Source organism: Dermacentor andersoni, chromosome 8, assembly GCF_023375885.2.
Source record: "Dermacentor andersoni chromosome 8, qqDerAnde1_hic_scaffold, whole genome shotgun sequence".
Lineage (NCBI taxonomy): Eukaryota > Metazoa > Arthropoda > Arachnida > Ixodida > Ixodidae > Dermacentor > Dermacentor andersoni.
The window spans coordinates 58,984,808-59,004,363 of record NC_092821.1 but is presented as its reverse complement, the minus strand read 5'-3'; the positions used below and the strand labels follow the sequence as shown (position 1 = coordinate 59,004,363).

Here is a 19,556-nt window from a genome sequence, read left to right as displayed (position 1 = left end):
GAACCATTTGGTTAGTTTAATTAAATTCCTTGCACTTGTGAGAAAAAAATTAAACCCTAGTCACTGTTCGGAGCGGAATTTCGATTTAATGGCTGAATTTTTAGAGCGCAGCTCTTTATGGGCCGTTCCTGGGCCGAGCATCAGCGACGGAGTAACTGAGGTAACGAGCACAACAGCGAAGCATGAAAGAGCGAACGCGGATCGACAGATGAAACACGCGAGCCACGAACGGCGAACAATAATGACAGCGGCCCCTTCGGTGACGTGCGCGCGGGAAACTGGTTTGATGAGGACCCGCCCGACCGCTATATGCGTACTGATATCTGGTTTCAGCCGAACCGCTTGTTTCATAGTATCGTCTGCTCGCGTCAGCCCTCGCTCGCGCTTGTTTGGATGGGCTGGTTTGGTCTCGTTCGCGCATTTTTCTATTGTCATGGTATGCGATTGTTTTGTAATCTCATTGAATGCGCGACGCGAATTCTGTAGTTATTTCTGGAAGCCAAGCGGCACCAGCGATTATACTGGAACCTTCGACGAGTCATGCAGAAATCCGACGCGCGTGACCCATTGATCAGATTTTCGACGATTGCCGACTCTGCTAGACGTCTCTTTCAAATGATTTGCCTCAGTATTTCGCGAAATGAAAACACGTATAGAGCTGCGCTTAAATTTCTCATTAGAGAGTACCGTACTTGTCGGTGAAATTTTATAACATGAATTTTCATATCCTAGTAAGATTCACAACGATAGAAGCAAGAAGTTTACAAATCCGTTGCTTTGCACCAAGAACAGATATCTCTGATCAGTACACTGCATCCTCTAAAGCATACTATGCGGGCAAGGGTGATATACCAATCCAGACCTGAAGTGAATTATTGACATTGTTTACAAGGGTTTCGAAAAAGTCATGTTTACATATCAGTGGTACATTCGAGAGCCTTGTATAATACATACAGTTTGTTCGTTTTAGATGTACTACTTCATGGATCTTCCGGAGTTGTGATATATTTTTGATGGCTCAGTTACCAAGCTGCAAACTTGAAAGTTTTGTTTTAATAAGATGTAAAATTTTGGACATCGCTTGTTAAAATCTTGACGGCCTAAATAACCGCTACCAGCACTCACTAGATTTTACCTCTTTCTTTTAAATGCAACAAACCTCAGCAAATCTGGTGCAGTGGTTGCAGAGTAAAACAATTTCTCATTTCCCATATATTTATATAGAAGCCCCCGAGGTAAAGCTTCCTGCTAAGATAGTTTCTTGGATCCATGTATCTCCGATGCTGCCCAGCCCTGTTCAATTGATGCCTTAAGAGAGACGTTGAAGATAATTATGCAGAACACAAAGATAACGATTAAAAGCCAGGCGAGGGAACAAGAGTTCAGGATCGCCAGTCAGCCTCTACAGTCTGTGAAGGAGTACGTTTACCTAGGTCAATCACTAACAGGGGACCCTGATCATGAGAAGGAAACTTACAGAAGAATAAAAATGGGTTGGAGCGCATTGGGCAGAGATTTTCTGATCCTGACTAGAAGCTTACCACAATCATTAAAAAGAAAGATGTACAATCAATGCATTTCGATGGGGCTCACATATGGGGCAGGAACTTCGAGACGGACAAAGAAGCTCGAAAACAAGTTAAGGACTGCGCAAAGAGCGATGGAACGAAGAATGTTGCACATAACGTTAAGAGACAGGAAGAGAGCGGTGTGTATGAGGTAGTAAGCTGGGGTTGCCGATATTCTAATTGACTTTAAGAGAAAGAAATGGAGCTGGGCAGCTCATGTAATGCATATGTTAGATAACCGGTGGCCTATTAGGGTTACAGAATGGGTGCCAAAAGAAGGGAAGTGAGTCGAGGATGGCAGAAGAGTATGTGGGGCGACGAAATTTTAAAAATTCGCAGGCGCTACCTGGAATCGGTTGGCACCGGACAGGGGCAATTGGAGATCACAGATAGAGGTCTTCGTCCTGCAGTGGACATAAAATAGGCTGATGATGGTGATGACGATTATGATGATGATGAACAGGTAAAACAACGCAGGAAAAAACAAAGATTTGCCTTTATTTATTCATTTAATGACTGCGACAAAAATTCTGGTGGTTTCTCAACAAGCTTGTAAGCAACATACACTAGGCTTTATTCGCGCACAATAATGTCCCCTTTCTTTCATACTAGGTGCATGATATTAGTGACACCCAGTACAGGCATGCTGTACTCACTTCCACTTACATATGCTACTCGTATTTATGAAAAAAATATTTTGTACTTCGTATTCTTCATAGCCGGTTTTCTCATCATTTGTCTTCAACTGTATTACTAAACCTCACTTTTCCAATAGGCCAAAGTTTAGCTAAAATACCATGGTAATATGATGAACTGACCTATTTTTTTTCATATTTCGCACTAAAAATCATTCTTGCACAGTTTGTCGTTGCAGTATTGAAAAATAGTTTAAAGGCTTCATGCAGCAAGAAATTGTTCTCGTTCATGGTTGGTTTAATTAAGTGGTGATGGTAAAGAGGGCGAGGCGAGATGCCAGCGCAGTGGCACAAAGTTGACAGTGCAATTAGTTTAGTAGTATTACTGCTCGGTTCAGTATTGAGCTTTATGCAATGATGATAGTGAATTTTTTACTCTTATTATTGGTATAGGCAATTCTAGAGATTAATATTATTCATTGTTTGTTCCATTGCAGGTTGACCTTCTGGTCGAAATGCTTGCTCTGTCGGTAAGTTAAAGATTTGCATTACGTTATCCATTCTGTGTTAAGTAGATGCACATTTTAGCGCTGATTATATATTTATTGATTTCTTAATTCTATTTGATGGCTAACCGCGCTTTAATGCATATGTGTGTGCTTGTTCTATACACGTTTAAAGTTCGCAGGTCCTTGCTAATTGATGGCGCATATTGGTTGAGCCTGCACTTACTCTAATAACCAATTATACGGTTGTGCTAAGCGTTGCAGCTAACGACTTAAAAGAACCAGGCTGTGTTACAGCAATTGTCTGAATGTACCGTGAGCTCGTAGGCACTGGCACAAGCTCTGGCCCATCGTTGGCGTGTTGTAATTTCGTGAAACAAGTTTCATTTTTCCAGTTGTGCTCACTAAGGTTATCTATAAAGTACGGTGACTGCGAGTAGTAGTCATTCAGTAGCCTTCAATGAAATGACGCAGTTCAGATGTATTAAAGCGAAGCTTTCGCTGACTCTTCTCCCGACTTTCCAGGCTCTGCTGCGATGGTCTTGCCGCTTTGTTGCTTGTAACGCCAGCAGATGGCGCTCGCCTCCGCGCATTCCTAAGTAACAGGCGATTGGGGGACTGGTGGAAAAAAAGTAGGGAAACGACAGAAAACGGAGACGTACGAAAGCACAGTTCGCAATAGGGGATCAGAAAATTTGGTTGTGGGAGTTCATAGCGTTTTTTTTTATTTTTTATTGTTTAACCTAGGTAGGACATCAGGCAGTATAATAGGAAGAGCTTGGTGGCGCAACCCACTGCGCCGTTCGAAAGGGGACGCTCATAACATCCATCCATCCATCCATCCCTAGGGAGCCTACATGCAAGCGCTGTTACAGGGCTTGCATATATGCTCTCTGCGTATCCCGGCCGGCGCAGTTGCGGGCCGAGATGCGTAGTTTGTGCGTATGATACGTGTTGTGCTTGCTTTCCTATGCGACAAAAATGAAGGTGCTGAGCTGTGGAGCTCGCGTGCTCGTCTGTGTTAGCGTAAAAATTACAATCCTCCATAGCCTGAAGACAGCTAGTGCTTGGACCTGGGTCTCAACAGCCTGCTGGTCGCGTATACACAAGGAGCACGGAAATACGCGCCAGCAAAGTGGCTCAAAAGCGTGCGCTCAGCGTCGAGGACACCCAGGACCGAAAGAAGCATTTCGCGGAACAGGAGTGTCTTTGCTACGCAATGAAACGTAGCGCAGACCGCGAATGTATCATGCAATTTTACAATAATTAATTGAAATACGCAGAGCCGCATAATTCCATTGAAGTTTAACACTTCTGTGATGATGCCATGTGCCATTGGAGGCAACGATAATGCTTAACCCTCTCAGATATTGTGTAAAATGACGCACAACGCCTCAAGCAAGGACGTCTCCTTGTTTATTCTGTCGACTACGCAGACAAAAAGTAGTGGTGCACGCAAAGTAACGTTTAACCACCTTGTATTAGATTGAACGCTGAGGAAATTACACATTTGCTGCCAACGTCACCGCTAATTATCCTGAATCAAAGCAAACAGGACAGAAAGCTTTGCTTACATGGATTCCCACAGTGCGTGAGATCAGCAATCTTCTTTTTTACTGTATACGGAACTTCAGTGAACATTTAAAATAGAGGAACCGCTATTATAGTACTACTATGAAAACTGCATTTATTGTGGCACTGTCACTACGTAGCCAATGCGAGGGCAACGTGTGAGCTGTCATGGCGGTCGCAAATGTTTCCTGAATGCTTAAAATAAAACAATAAAATGGCACCGTGGACTCATCCCACATGATTGTGGAAATATTACGCATACGACCGCCAAAATTCACGCTCCTCCACCGCAGCAGCAGTGTGACTACTATGGCGAATGCTGACTGCTCATAGCACTCGAGCAGTTTGTCAGCTATAGCTCATTTTAGCCCGTGAGACGAAATGATCGACGAAGTAAAAACGATAGTACTTTCATTAGCCTTAAAGCCTTTCAGTCTGTGTCGGCAGTGATGGAGGGAAAGGAAGAGGAGGGAAGTGGGGCAGAAGATTTGTTGCCATGCAGGGATAGGAGCTGAATTCGGGGCTGAAAGTTGAACATGGCTTCGTAGGAGGTGTTCAACAATGCATACGGCCACGGGTCTGTGAGAAGTACAGACATTATGTCTCTCCGGTTTACTCATATATGGAGACGTTACCGGGTGAAACGATAAGTATGTAAACAAACAGAAGAAACGACACCGCGCACAGGAGCATTTCTGCGAGCAGTATAACGAGCTAGCAAATGGGTCGTAAGTTTCTTTGGTTGTAGTCCTACACGTAGCGACGTGACGGAAGAAATTACTTTTTACGTGAGATCGAACATAATACCTGCGAAGGAGCGTAGCGACAATATGCATTACGCGTTTCCGCTTCAGGCATTATAACTCTAATGTGAAGGCCGCTGTTTAAAGAGATCACACAATCGGCGTTTTGAGCGTTTACTTCTTGCTTTGAGAAACGTGAAAATACACCGCTGCGCCAGCCTAGTCATTTACCGTTTCATTGATACCATTCACCATATCACTAATCCAGCAGCAGCGGTTGCAACGCTGGTGCAGACGTGCTGTGGTGCACCCTCCTCTCAACCTGTTGTCACAATTCGCTACACATGCTGGCTGCGAGATTTCCAGGTTCATGAATTACGGGCACAAAATAGTATAATAGAAAGTGCGTTCACATTTAAAGCAAACTCAGTAATAGTCACCACGCCTGTGTTAACTGGGGGAGAAAATCTTTTACTTTTAAATAAGAAGGCTACCTTCTTGGGAGAAAAGGAAAGGGGGCCGCATTCTAAGGAGCAGATCCTGGTAAATGTGTATCGGCTACTATGATTTTAAAAGATATTGTGTGCGGAATCTAAGATGCCGTTACTGGGCTTCGGTGTTGCACTCGGCCTTATCATTTGCGGAACATTTTTTTGCTCCAAGTTATGCGGGGAGCTTCACTATTTTTGTTTCTGCTTACGCCTCAGTGTTCTGGCTTTATTACGAACAGAAATGCGTTAAAAGAGGCTTCTGATTCACTCTTAGCGTGCCGGATTGCAATTCGGCACCAACGTTAGGTTGTTCTCCTTCTGTTATCTTGCGGCTGCCTTTCTCACCCAAAATACAAGTCAACGACGTGCAGTTCACTTCTCGAATCTTCCCTTCGTGTGCTTCTTCAGTACACGCTCACCCGCAGCGACGACCTTGTTTGCTACAATTACGTTGAACGCAATCTATGCTCTTGTACTAAGAGGCATTTGCGGTAGAGTCATATGATGGTTCTTTGCCGAAGGATTTCGGCAAATTGCGGTCCAGATATTTACGGATGTAACAAACTAACAATGCACAATGAGAGAGTTCTGGTATGTGCTACATGATGCTGTTTTATGTGTCGTGTCTTCCCACGTGCAAAGCAACGTTTCTGTGAAACTATGGGTACCAGTGGCACCCAGGCATTTCAGTGTACGTGTGCTAGGTTGCGCAATAAATCTTTCTTGCCTTTCATCCCTGCCAGAATGAAACCACTTTTTGTCTAACGATCGTGATTATTAATCTTTTCCCAGTTCCCTGTTCAGCATGTTATTAAAGTACTTGTAAGCTCACTCCCATTTGTAATGACGTGAGCCGTTGAGAGTACTTCAAATATATCAATAAACACTCACCGGATGCAAACACTGAAGCATGGCTACCAAGCCATGTGCCTCTGCGTCCCCGACCGATCGTGTTGATCGCTAAGGGCGCAGCGCTGACATCTCGATATGCGGATTGTTTAATTATTTTTATATTTTTATGCTTTACTTTTACAGTGAGAGCTTGACGCAGACGTCTATCTATCTATAATGGTACCGATACTTCCTGTCGCTCTGAGTCAATTTCGCACAATAGGGGCGATTTACACGGCGATGGCTTTGACCCCACTTCTAAAATCACTTGGCTTTAATATTGCTGGAAAGAAAGGCGGTCTAATATTGAACGGATGAAGAAAAACTTAATGTGAGAATCCAAGGCTTGTTTTGCTGAGAAACACACTGCCGTTTCGTATTTTCGCAGATGGCATTGGCCATCATGTTGATGGTGCTGCTCATCGAAGTCTCCTACAAAGTAAGCATGCGCTCAAACTAATATTGTCCTAGTAATTTCGACAATGGATGATTTCCATTTTGCGTAGCTGCGCTCTATATGAGCAGTGACCCACATTTCCCTGGAACGTACGACTCTCCCGCACTTGAAACGGGTGACCTTTTCTGAAGTAGAGTACTGAGTGCAGACGTGCTGATGTTTCAGTGTGCTCATAAACGGTGCTAACTCCACCGCCTCCTAATACTCAGAGGCACTATCAGCGTAGGTTTTACCCTGTGCCATGACACTTCGTTCCTCATACTTAGGTCGCGTCCAACTTATACGGGTGTCACATGGCGCACTTTTGATCGCGATCAAGACCGATCCGGATCGAATTTCGCGGTCGCGATTGGCTTCTTTGCCCAAAATGCGCGAGAAGCCAGTCGCAGTCGAGAGTTTCGATCCGTATCATGCCGATCGCGATCTAAAATCTACGTGTGACACCGGTATTAGAAAACAAATAGTGCATTTAGGCACAGAATAGGCACAGAATAGCGCCCGCAGGTCTTTCGTGCTGTGAAGCCTGTGAGTGTGTATAGTCATACAGCAACGTAGCGCGAAACACATTCCTAGAGGCGTATACGCAGCTCGCGAGCGGCGGGTTTTTTGGGATGTCATGTGCTTACCCTCGCGATAATGGCTGCGCTTACCAAGCAACAGGTTACGATGCTAACGTTGGCATGCCCAACGTTGCGACAGCCACAGATTATTTCCCCGTCTCTTTATGTTTACCTCTTCCACCGCAAATGGTATCGCTCACACTGTCGGTACTGCGAAGCAAAGCCCACGGTATATCACTGCACCTAGAAATGCCCATAGCCAATGGGCCAACCCCCTATTTCTTCATGCTCACCTTCCTCTTCGGAGACTGCGCTGACCAGCTCAGACTCCCAGGACCAGCGATAGCTGATATAGCGGCCACAAGTATTGGAGAGGCGCGAACCAGTGGGCTCCTCTGTTTCAGTTTCAGTTCATTATTTTATCAAGATACATAGTTGGCTGTTAACAGTATACAGGAGGGGGTGCCAAAGTCAAACGACTGCAGTGGGACCTTCGGTTAACAAAATGATTGGTACAAAATAATTAATCAATACAGCAATGTAAAATTATGTAATATATAAGTACATAAAAAGTCAACGAACTAGTGAAAAGGAATACATTCAATTTTTATGCAAGGAGTCATGCATAAGAAATGAAAAAATGCTCACACATTAACAATGTAAATTGTTATAACCAATTTAACAAATGAAGTACGCACTTTATATTCAAAGTAAGTTAATCAGGACAACTAGTAATACAGAATGGAATTTTTAAGTTCATATGTGAATGCATGCAAAGATGATGATTATATAAGAGCATGGGGTAAGTCATTCCGCAGTTGAATCGCTGAGAAGGAGGAATTCATTTTGCCATAAGTCGTGTTGCATTTAGGTCATAGAAAGTTGTGATTATCGGCAAACCTAGTGCTATTGGTATTTGTGAACAGCCTAGAGTCTATTCATTTAAACTCAAGCTGTTTGTTAAGTAATTTAAATAGACTGGTAAGTAAATGAAATTTCAACAAGCCACATATAGGAAGACTGAAGTTAGCCTGAAGGAACGGAGCAGCATTAGGGTAAAAAGACCTCTTGGTAATATTGCGAATGGCCTGGTTCTGAATGTGCTGTACGGAGGAGAGGTGACAGTTATATGTAATTCCCCACGAAGTTATGCAATATGTAAGGTGACTATGGATGAAGGCAAAGTATGAAGACAATAAGGGGTGAACAGAAAAAGAAAATAGACGAGATTTATTGAAAGCTCTTACAACAAAAACAGTTTTTGCCTAACATAAGCAACATGATTATTAATCTTCAAGTTAAGGCCTAATTTTATGCCGAAGAAAGTTACACAATTGGTCGCTCAGATTAAATGATGGCCTGTGTATACTTGCGGTAGATAAGGGAGAACTTTTTGAGATGATTTAAAAATCATGAACAGAGTTTTAAGCGGGTTCAAAATAAGGTTGTTTAAAGAACACCATTGAATAACTTTGGTCAATTCGTTGTTCATTTTAGTGATTAGCGTTGTTAACAATTTATGTGGGATGGAAATGGTGGTATCACGAGCGTAAAGGACAATGTTAGGAAGATTAGTGCAATCGGGTAAGACATTAATGAAGATGCAAAACAATGAAGGCCCAAGTATTGAGCCCTGCGGTACCCCTTGCATAATGACGTTAACATTTGAGTAAATGCCACGTATGCAGACTGATTGTTCGCCATCATGTAAGTAATCTTTTGAAAAAGTTAAAGGTGGACCAGTTATACCCAATGATTCTGGTCTAGTAAATAAAATGTTATGATTAACGGTGTCAAAAGCTTTAGTAGAATCAAGAAATACAGAACCGGCGAAGTCGCCGTTGTTGATGGAAGGCTTAAAGAAAACGACTTATGATACTAAAGCTAAGTTGGTTGAACTACCTGCACGAAAACCAAATTGACAAGGCTTTAGTAACTTAAATTTGTCTAGGGACTCGTTATTACATTCCAGAAATAATTTTTCAATAATTTTGCTAATTTAGGGCCGACTAGAGGTAGGGCGATAGTTCTGGACCTCTGTAATATCACCTTTTTTATGCACTGTGATTAACTTGGCCTTCTTAAGTGAGCACGGGAAGCTACCACATTTTAATATGAGATTAATTATATTGCCTAATACTTCCGCAATATTTGAAGCAACGAGCTTTAAGTGATAAGCAGAAACGTTAGCTAGCCCGACGATAGAGTTTTTATAGTTGCAGAATTGTAGAACACACTTCGTCAGAAGTGACAGGAAAGAGAAAAGAAATGTGTGGTTACAACGAATAAGAGGATACGATGAAGGTGCAGGCTTAATATTGTATATCTCATAGAAGTAATCACTAAACGAGTTAGCAATGCCAGATGCCCCACTGTAGTTTTATGGTTTATAATTTATTTTATAAATTATTCTACTAACCTGCGGTCTATTCAGAAAGTCATTGAAAAGTTTCCATTTTTTCTTATTATTTTTTTGTCTTACAAAATGTTTTTCTTAATAAAGTCGCTTCGATGTTTTACAAGGTTATTCAAGAGCTTACTATATTTCTTATACATATGTTTTAGACCCATATTGAATGGCTGTTTTTTTTTAGTTTTCCTGTATAGATTATCTTCCTTTCGCATGCTACTTAACAAACCTTTTGTTAACCACGGATGATGCGGTAATTTTAACATTTTTTTTGCATTTGGGAGTTTTAGTGTTAGCTTACACCGCTTTAAGCAACAAGGAGCAGAAATTCTCTAGTCCTCTTTCAGGATCACGCAAACTCCCAATGGAAGCCCAGTCAGTATTATCAATTATATTCACAAAGTTGCCCTGATTTAACCTAGAATTAAATAGCACGTGTTATAGTGAGGTAGTTTTGAGGCGAGCATTACAAGTACCGGAAGATGATCAGTGATAAGCACATCAATGACGCCTGCGCGTCGTGTTGGTGTGATACTGCTTAAAGCGTGGTCAAGAAGAGTACCATTTTTATTGGGTGAAAATGGCGTAGGCGATGAAATTAGAGCCTCAAGCTCGAAACCAAGAAATCAATCACTATATGTTATTGTGCTGTTGTTGTACGTGTCCGATAAATTATTAGTGATATCACAAACCAGCACAACTTTCTTGTTTCCAGCAGAGATTATACTGAGTACTGCAGCAAAATTGCGTAGAATATCCGGGATAGATCAATGCGAGAATGATGCGGCACATCAATGTGCATTCTATTTCTCTCACTCTCGCGCACATCTCAGCCGTGTGCGACGGCAAGGTGATGCAGCCTGTACACGCAAAAAGAAGTTTGCACCTTTCAGAGCTGATCTAGTCCCCGAAAAATAGCCATAATTTAGCGTGTCCTTCTTTACCACGGCACGCCCACTACATTCATGTCATGAACCGCGTAGGCGTAATAGCGTTACGTGGCATTATTGACAGGAAAAATGTGAGAGCGAAGCTTTATAGAAACGAAAGCGCGCAAGATATAGGTATATACGGTTTCAGGCAAAGATAAGCCGTAAGTGCGTACAGTTCTGTTTTTTTTAACTGTAGGTCTAGCACGGGAGAAGATTCTCTTTATCTGACACGTTACCGTTATACGTGATATTTTATGCACTCTGTGCAGTCACCGCCCGTTCGCGGATTGCCCTTCAGGCATACTTCATCTCGTGCATTGTCAGAGGTTAGAATTAGGTCGACAGTGAACAAAGAATAGGGGTCTAAGACCGTTCCACTATGCCAAGGCGTCACGAACGTTATGGTGCACCGTATTCTAGATGCAAATAACAAAGGAAGTGCAACCTATTTAACGATGACTGTCGACGGTAATGTGCTTCAACCAGCAAAGCGACACAAGCTATTGCCGTGGTTAAAACGAGCCATGCATATGGTGTGTACTGCAGCGGGATTCCTTTTTCGCGCTTCCCTAAGAACACTCGTCGCCATCTAGCGCCGCCAACGCGAAGCCTGCGCTTGGCTTCCGAAATTCATGGCGTGCCGGTGCGTGCGAACGCTGTCGAGAAGTCCGCCGTGGCCTCCGAGATGAGAAGCGTGGCTCTCCGGCGCCTGCGAACGCTCCGAATGGAAACGAGAACACCATGGAGGTTTACAAGAACGAGAATAAAGAAATTAAATGGGAAACTCTATATGACAACATGAGGGGAAGTGCGTGGCTATTTGAGGCTCGGCTGGTTGCCTAAGGACAAAATATACCGGAGCAAACATTCGCAATTAGATGGGGCATGTGTATGCGGCAGCAAAAATCTGCAGACCACACAGATCATCCTTAGGGAATGCGAAAGGATTCACGCAGTGACACCTATAGGCAACCTACACCTTCCAGAAGAGCTTCGACTTAACATGGACTTTAGCATCAACTGTTTATAGCAGTCGAGATAAGCAAGAGACGTTTCGAGTATTGTGGAAAAAACGCATGGAAGAGATTGATAGGCCCGGATCCGCTGCAGGCGTAGGTAGCGATACAAGGTAGAAAGAGAATTTTTGAGTACGATAAAAGAAAATAACGAGATGCATACAAAAACTCTGGAATGAAAAACGTGTATCGAATGTTTGAGAAGCTCAAGCAAGCTAGGTGACTATTTCTCACCCCCCCCCCTCCTTTTCAAAGCGGATACCAATAAATCATCGCCATCAATTATGCTTGACACAATTTTATCACAACATCCTAGTCTTCCGTTCTAAATAACACTAAGGTCATAAATATGTGTTTAATGTGCTTTAGCAGGCTGCCCAACAGTTTCATGCCAATTCTTTAGCAAGCTAAGCCATGGTACACTGGCTATGTAAAAAAACTCTCGCCACGCGCCCCGGTTGCTTAGTGGATATTGCCTTGGGCTCCTAAGCAGGAAGTCGCGGGATCGCATCCCGGCCACGGCGGCCGCATTCCGATGGGGCCGCAATGCGAAAACACCTGTGTGCTTAGATTTAGGCGCACGTTAAAGATCCCCAGGTGGTCCAAATTTCCGAAATCCCCCACTATGGCGTGCCCGATAGTCAGATCGTGCTTCTGGCACGTAAAACCCCCAACTTTTTTTAATGGACCTCTCGACAACTTGGGTCACTGTCCATGTGACACTGCGTGCGCGGCAAACGAGGGAACAATACTAAGCCTTCGCATCCACTGGAGCGCCGCGATTCTCGTCTCAATGCCAAGCGCGGACTTCTTGGCTACGCCACTAGATGACGCAGCATGCCCAGAAAGAGGCTCGAGCGAGAGAAGCCTGGCTGCCGCATAAGGTTCCAACTACACGTACGCATGCCGGCGCGTGAAAGCTCGCGCCCGCGCGCCTTGCGTTTCCCGCGCCTCGTGATTAATGGTGGTTTGAAGCTACACGGCGCGCGCCAGCGCGCGTCCACATGACTCACATTTTCGCCTTGGTAGACATTGTTACGTACTTTTGTGAGGTAGCCCGAGCACCCATATTTTTCTAAGGAAGATAGACAGTTTCGTAATAGCGTTTGCGGCCATTAAAAGCGACCATCTTTGCGGGATATTTTGGTGTGCGCCCCTTCAAGACCTTTAGCTTAACCTGCGGGAACGCAAACCCAAGGAAGCTTTGCTCAACGTGATATTAAAGACTAATTTTGCTGAAAGAGAAAATGCAGCAGCCGTGTAGCCTACCACTTCCAGATCAAGTGACCGAGCATGATTCAACACGCACACGATGACAAGCTCCGCAAGCGCCGGCACAGAAATATTGACATCGCAATTTGCGCAGGGTTCTTTGGCGGCTTGGTGCTTTAATCTCTCCGAGGGTTTGCGGTCATAATCACATTGTCTGAGCACAATCCCAAGAAATTGGTTCTCCTATTTTCTCGGGTGTTACACTATATGCACGAGTGGAAGCACGACATTACTGCATCTTTGGTAAACATTTCTTAGCATACAACATGGGTGAAATCGCGCTTGGGGAACTGTTCCTAAAGGAATCCTTCGCCCACAGGTGGTGTTCACTACTGTTTTTGTCAGCGCTGAACACAGTGCTGCTTTAGGTCTCCGTAATTTATAGTTACAGTAGCGCAGCGATGGCATAGACGTAGAGCATCCGCCTCGCGTGCAACAGGACCGTGGCTCGAATCCCGGTGCCGCGCAATCTCCCACCCGATTAAAGAAATTCCGCGTGTTGATAAAACTGTATAAACAGGCCAGGAGTGCGGCCTGATAACGGTGACCACAACTGGTACTTGGACACAACCTTCAATATGAATACAAGAATCAAAACCCAGCCCTCAGTCCCCGGCGGCTGCGAAGCAACTGACCACGGCGGCGGTCAGACCAGTGACGCAGCAGAGCGGGCTAAGAATCTGTGGATCCGCACAGGCCGCCATTGGAATGTGAACCTGGAAACGTTTAACGCTAGAACGTTATCTAGTGAGGGGAGTCTAGCAGTCCTATTGGAGGAATTAGCGGGCATTAAATGGGATATAGTAGGGCTCAGTGAGGTTAGGAGGACAAATGAAGCATATACAGTGCTAAACAGTAGGTACGTCCTACGCTACCGGGGCTTACCGGAGAGACGAGAACTAGGAGTCAAATTGCTGATTAATGAGGACATAGCTGGTAACATACAGGAACTCTATAGCATTAACGAGAGGGTGTCAGGTCTCGTTGTGAAACTTAATCAGAGGTACAAATTGAAGGTCGTACAAGTCCACGCGCCTACCTGCAGTCATGATGACCAGGAAGTCGAAAGCTTCTATGAAGACGTGGAATCGGCAATGGGTAAAGTCAAAGCAAAATACACTATAGTGATGGGCGACCTCAGTGTCACGGTAGGCAAGAAGCAGGCTGTAGACAAGTCAGTGGGGAATATGGCATGGGTTCTAGGAATAGCAGGGGAGAGTTATTGGTAGAGGTTGCAGAACAGAATAATTTGCCGATAATAAATACCTTCTTCAGCGAGCGGAATAACCGAAAGTCGACGTGGAGGAGCCCGAATGGCGAGACTAGAAATGAAATAGACCTCATACTCTACGCTAACCCTAGCATCATACAAGATGTGGACGTGCTCAGCAAGGTGCGCTGCAGTGACCATAGGATGGTAAGATGTCGAATTAGCCTGGACTTGAAGAGGGAACGGAAGGAACTGATACATACGAAGCTGATCGATGAGTTAGCGGTAAGAGGGAAAATGGACGCATTCCAGATCAAGCTACAGAGTAGATATTTGGCTTTAACTCAGGAAGAGGACCTTAGTGTTGAATAAATGAACGACAATCTTATGGGCATCATTAAGGAGAGTGCAATGGAAGTCGGGGGCAACTTCGTTAGACAGGATACCGGTAGGATATCGCAGGAAACGAAACATCTGATCAAGAAACGCCAATGTATGAAATCCTCTAATGAACTGGCAGAACTTTCCAACTTGGTCAACAATAGTAGGATGGCTGACATAAGGAAATATAATATGAATAGGATTGAACATGCTCTCAGGAACGGAGGAAGCCTAAAAGAGTGAAGAAGAAACTTGGAATAGGCAAGAATCAGATGTATGCGCTAAGAGACAAAGCTGCAAATATCACTACTAATATGGATGAAATAGTTCAAGTCGCTGAGGAGTTCTTAGAGATTTATACCGCACCAGTGGCACCCACGACGATAATGGAGGGGAGAATAGTCTAGAGGAATTTATATTCCCACAAGTAACGTCGGAAGAAGTAACGAAAACCTTGGGAGCTATGCAAAGAGGGAAGGCAGCTAGGGAGGATCAGGTAACAGCAGACTTGTTGAAGGATGGTGGGCATATTGTTCTAGAAAACTGGCCACTCTGTATACGCAATGCCTCATGACCTCGAGCGTACCGGAATCTTGGAAGAACGCTAACATAATCCTAATCCATAACAAAGGGGACGCCAAAGACTTGAAAAATTATAGACCGATCAGCTTACTGTCCGTTGCCTGCAAAGTATTTACTAAGGTAATGGCAAATAGAATCAGGAACACCTTAGACTTCTGCCAACCAAAGGACCCGGCAGGATTCCGTAAAGGCTGCTCAACAATAGACCATATTCACACTATCAATGAGGTGATAGAGAAATGTGCGGAATATACCAAACCATTATATGCAGCTTTCATTGATTACAAGACAGCGTTTAATTCAGTCGAAACCTCAGGAGTCATGCAGGCATTACGGAATCAGGGTGTGGACGAGCCGTATGTAAATATACTGAAAGATGTCTATAGTGGCTCCACCGTAGTCGTCCATAAAGAAAGTAACAAAATCCCAATAAAGAAGGGCGTCAGGCAAGGAGATACGACCTCTCCAATGCTATTCACAGCATGTTTACAAGAGGTATTCAGAGACCTGGATCGGGAAGAATTGGGTATGAGTTAATGGAGAATACCTTAGTAACTTGCGATTCGCTGATATTACCTTGCTTAGTAACTCAGGGGACAAACTGCAAAGCATGCTCACTGACCAGGACAGGCAAAGCAGAAGTGTAGATCTAAAAAGTAATCTGCAAAAAACTAAAGTAATTTTAACAGTCTCGGAAAAGAACAGCAGTTTACGATAGGTAGCGAGGCACTGGAAGTCGTAAGGGAATACATCTACTTAGGGCAGGTAGTGAACGCGAATCCGGATCATGAGATTGAAATAATCAGAAGGAATAAAAATGGAGTGGGGTGGGGTGCATTTGGCAGACATTCTCAGATCATGAACAGCAGGTTGCCATTATCCCTCAAGAGAAAAGTTTATAACAGCTGTGTCTTACCAGTACTCACGTACGGGGCAGAAACCTGGAGGTTTATTAAAAGGGTTCTACTTAAATTGAGGACGACGCAACGAGCTATGGAAAAAATAATCGTGCGTGTAACGTTAAGGGATAAGAAGAGAGCAGATTGGGTGAGGGAGCAAACGCGAGTTAATGACACCTTAGTTGAAATCAAGAAAAAGAAATGCGCATGGGCAGGGCATGTAATGAGGAAGGAAGATAATCGATATTCATTAAGGGTTACGGACTGGATTCCAAGAGAAGGGAAGCGTAGCAGGGGCGGCAGTGTTAGGTGGACGGATGATATTAAGTTTGCAGGGACAACATGGCCACAATTAGCACGTGACCGGGTTAGTTGGAGAAGTATGGGAGAGGCCTTTGCCCTGCAGTGGGCGTAGCCAGGCTGATGATGTTGATGCTGATGATGATGCTGATGATGATGATGATGATTTATAGTTCAGAGCGAAGAAACAAGTGTGCTTGTTGATCTTCTCTGAAGCAGAAATACCGCCGCTATCTGGTGCAGACTGAGCTCATTAGCCATCGGAGATGAGCTTCCGCTAACCATGCCGCTAACCTTTTCATCGGAGAAGCTTCAATATATCTGGTAAACAAACTTCAAAGCTTCAAACAAACAAAGCTTCAAACTGGTAAACATGCAATAACAGAGGCCTTTATCTCCTCATTACATAAACCGAAGGCTACAGATCACAGATCAAAATCTAGCTTTTTCTTTAAGTGATTACAGATTTTGTCATCTCAGAGATCACATTGGGATTTACCGCTGTGTGCTCTAGCGAAAGGCGGAGGATCTGTTAAAAGTATTCGCAAATCATTCCTGTAACCCATATACGCAAGAAATTGATCGAGTCTATTTCAAGAATCGGTGAGCATAGCTTGCTTTAATATTGTTGGATGCCTAGATGAGTAGAAAGCTTGCAGAAGCGATCCGAGTGGTTTAAAACGTGCTACACTGCAAGCCTCGTCTCACGAAACTCTTTTCAAACATCACAGCTAGCTCTTCTGCGTGATGCGGCGGCAGCACAACGGTGGTGCGACAGTACGAACGCAGTGAAGAGGTGTGCGCAATTCCCTTTTTCAATTCACGACATACTCACGCGCAGCTTTAAGAGTTAAAATGCGTGGTAATCATTCTGTCGTCGAACATAGGGCGGTTTCCAGAATCTAAAGAGCGCTGAAGCGAACTTTACAATGTATAAAAGAAAACTGTTGTGAACTTTATGAACTTTATAAACAATGTGTCTTAATATGCAAGATCTGTGCGGTTTGCTACTGCGTGAAAAAGCCAATAGAAGCTGCTATTTAATGCCATCTTGGAGAGCAACGGACTGCACGCACCGACATTTTTCAGGTTCGAGCAGTCAGCTTTGGAGCAAAGTGACCGCTCAAAGACGTGACGTCACTGTCACTGTGCTCATAAATATCATCAGCTATGTAAGCATTTCGTCGCGACACAACAGCCACCGTTCTAATTCCAACGCCGCACCAGTCAACCGCAGCGAAGCAGAGGAACAGGTTATAAACGGTCTAGGTTATCAACGGCCTACGGTTGAACGAGAGAGGGCGCAAGCGGCTCCGATAGACGCGGGATATCTTTGCAGGTCTGGAGTTCCAGTGGGTTGTGCTGTAGTCACTCTTCCATGCCTGTAGCCGCCATAGTCCGGTTACTGCAATGCGGACGCGTCGCGTTTTGCCTACGGGCGCCCGAATCGCAGAACGATCTCACAAATTGGACGCGCTATGCACTCATAAATAACGGTTCAGGTGAGTTTAGAGCAAACCAAAGCTCATTTCAATAGTTAATGGCGATCAACGCGAGCGAGAACGTAGCCATCACGAGAATTCAAGCTGAAGCGGGAGCAGTGGGGGCCGCCATCTTGGACAATGCTATTTCTTAGCGTGCGTAAACGTTAAGCCCAGACCACACATACGCTTGCGTAGGCGGGCAAGCTCGCGTCTCTACGCGCCTTGAGCATGCCGCGCCTAGCGAGGAATGGCGGTTTGCATGCACAAAGACGCGCGACAGCGCGCGCTCACTGTGGTGACTCACATGTTCCTCGGCAGACGGTACTTCGTACGTTGTTATTGACGGTGATCCAAATGATTAGATATCTATAAATGTAATTGTTATATTTTATAGCTGTTATGGTCAGCCGAAAAAGACAAGAAGCACTTTCTTGCGTGATATAAATCTGCTTCACTGAGTTGAACGCCCGCTCAGTAGCTGCGTAGACAGGCGCGCCGACGCGAGGGAGCCCAAGTGCGCGATAACAGGTAGGCGCCGTCCACCGAGATCGCGCCGCGGTTCGACGCGTACGAATGGTGCCGCACCGCGTGCGCATGCGTGGGCGCGTGGGTACCAGCTTGCGCGCGTCCGCAGGCGTATACGTCTTGCCTGGGCTTTAGATATCTGTGCTCGCGACGCACTTCGATGCGTACGATCTGTCCCGCACCATTTGCGCATGCGTGAGGCGCAAGCTTGAGCGCGTTGGCACGCGTATGTGTAGCGTGGCCTTAACGCGATTCTCGGCATTCGTACGCACCGGCGTGCCATGCATTCTGGACGCCACACACAGGCTTTGCGTTGGGGATGGCGGCGCTGCATGGCGCCGAGTGTTTGTGGCGAAGCACGAACGAGGAGTCTCTCTGTAGTACACGCCTCATCCACAATTTGTTTCGATGGCAACGCTACTTTGTTCACTAAGTTTATTCAATGCCGAACGCATTACCAGTGACAGTCATCACGACATCGGTTCTGGCGAATTTTGCTTTTTCGTATCGGCCTGCTCTGTCTTCTTGTGTCGTCCCTCATCAGTCATTTTTTACAACTCAAGCAGCTTGTCTAGCAAACTAGCCCCTGTTGCAGCTCTGTTACTCGTAGAGAGTGCCTGAAAAAACATTTGTAATTGCTGATTAGTTAGCACAATGGGCTGTTAGGTTGATGTTGCAACTCATTCCGTCTTATTTTCTTCTTACAGTGGTTCGTCATCTGGAGGATTGAAGCGTATGCGGCGAATATGCCGAACTAGATTGCGCTGCCCTTGAATATATTCTCCCTTTTGGTATAGCTTTTGTATTTCACAAAATACCTTTTAATGAGCCTTATGCTTCAAAGTTCGAGTACGTTTAACTTTTATGCTGCCTAAATGGCTTTTGAATAAACTTTGCTCAAGAGATGTTGCGTTGTGGAAACCCCTGTTGTCCCAGACGTTTACGTTGGCGCTTACGACCTATTTCTCTTATACACTTGCGTACCATTACACACAATAAAATCATTTACCATAGCCAATAAGAATGGTATTCTCGACAAACGTGTTAGTTCGCGGGTGCACAAATAAAAATCGAGGCAATACTTCGGTAAAAACTTCTAATTGAATATGTGTAACACTTCTG

General features: G+C 44.6%; 1 long non-coding RNA gene across 1 annotated transcript in view; it reads left to right on the top strand.

Moving 5' to 3' along the window:
* Positions 1–19,339, top strand: part of LOC129386845 (uncharacterized) — a 49,648-nt gene extending 30,309 nt beyond the window's left edge. Inside the window, exons 3-5 of the long non-coding RNA XR_011889843.1 lie at positions 2,701–2,733; positions 6,795–6,845; positions 19,142–19,339. This is a non-coding gene — a long non-coding RNA (uncharacterized lncRNA). The remainder of the gene's footprint in view (positions 1–2,700; positions 2,734–6,794; positions 6,846–19,141) is intronic.
* The last annotated feature ends 217 nt before the right edge of the window (positions 19,340–19,556 follow it).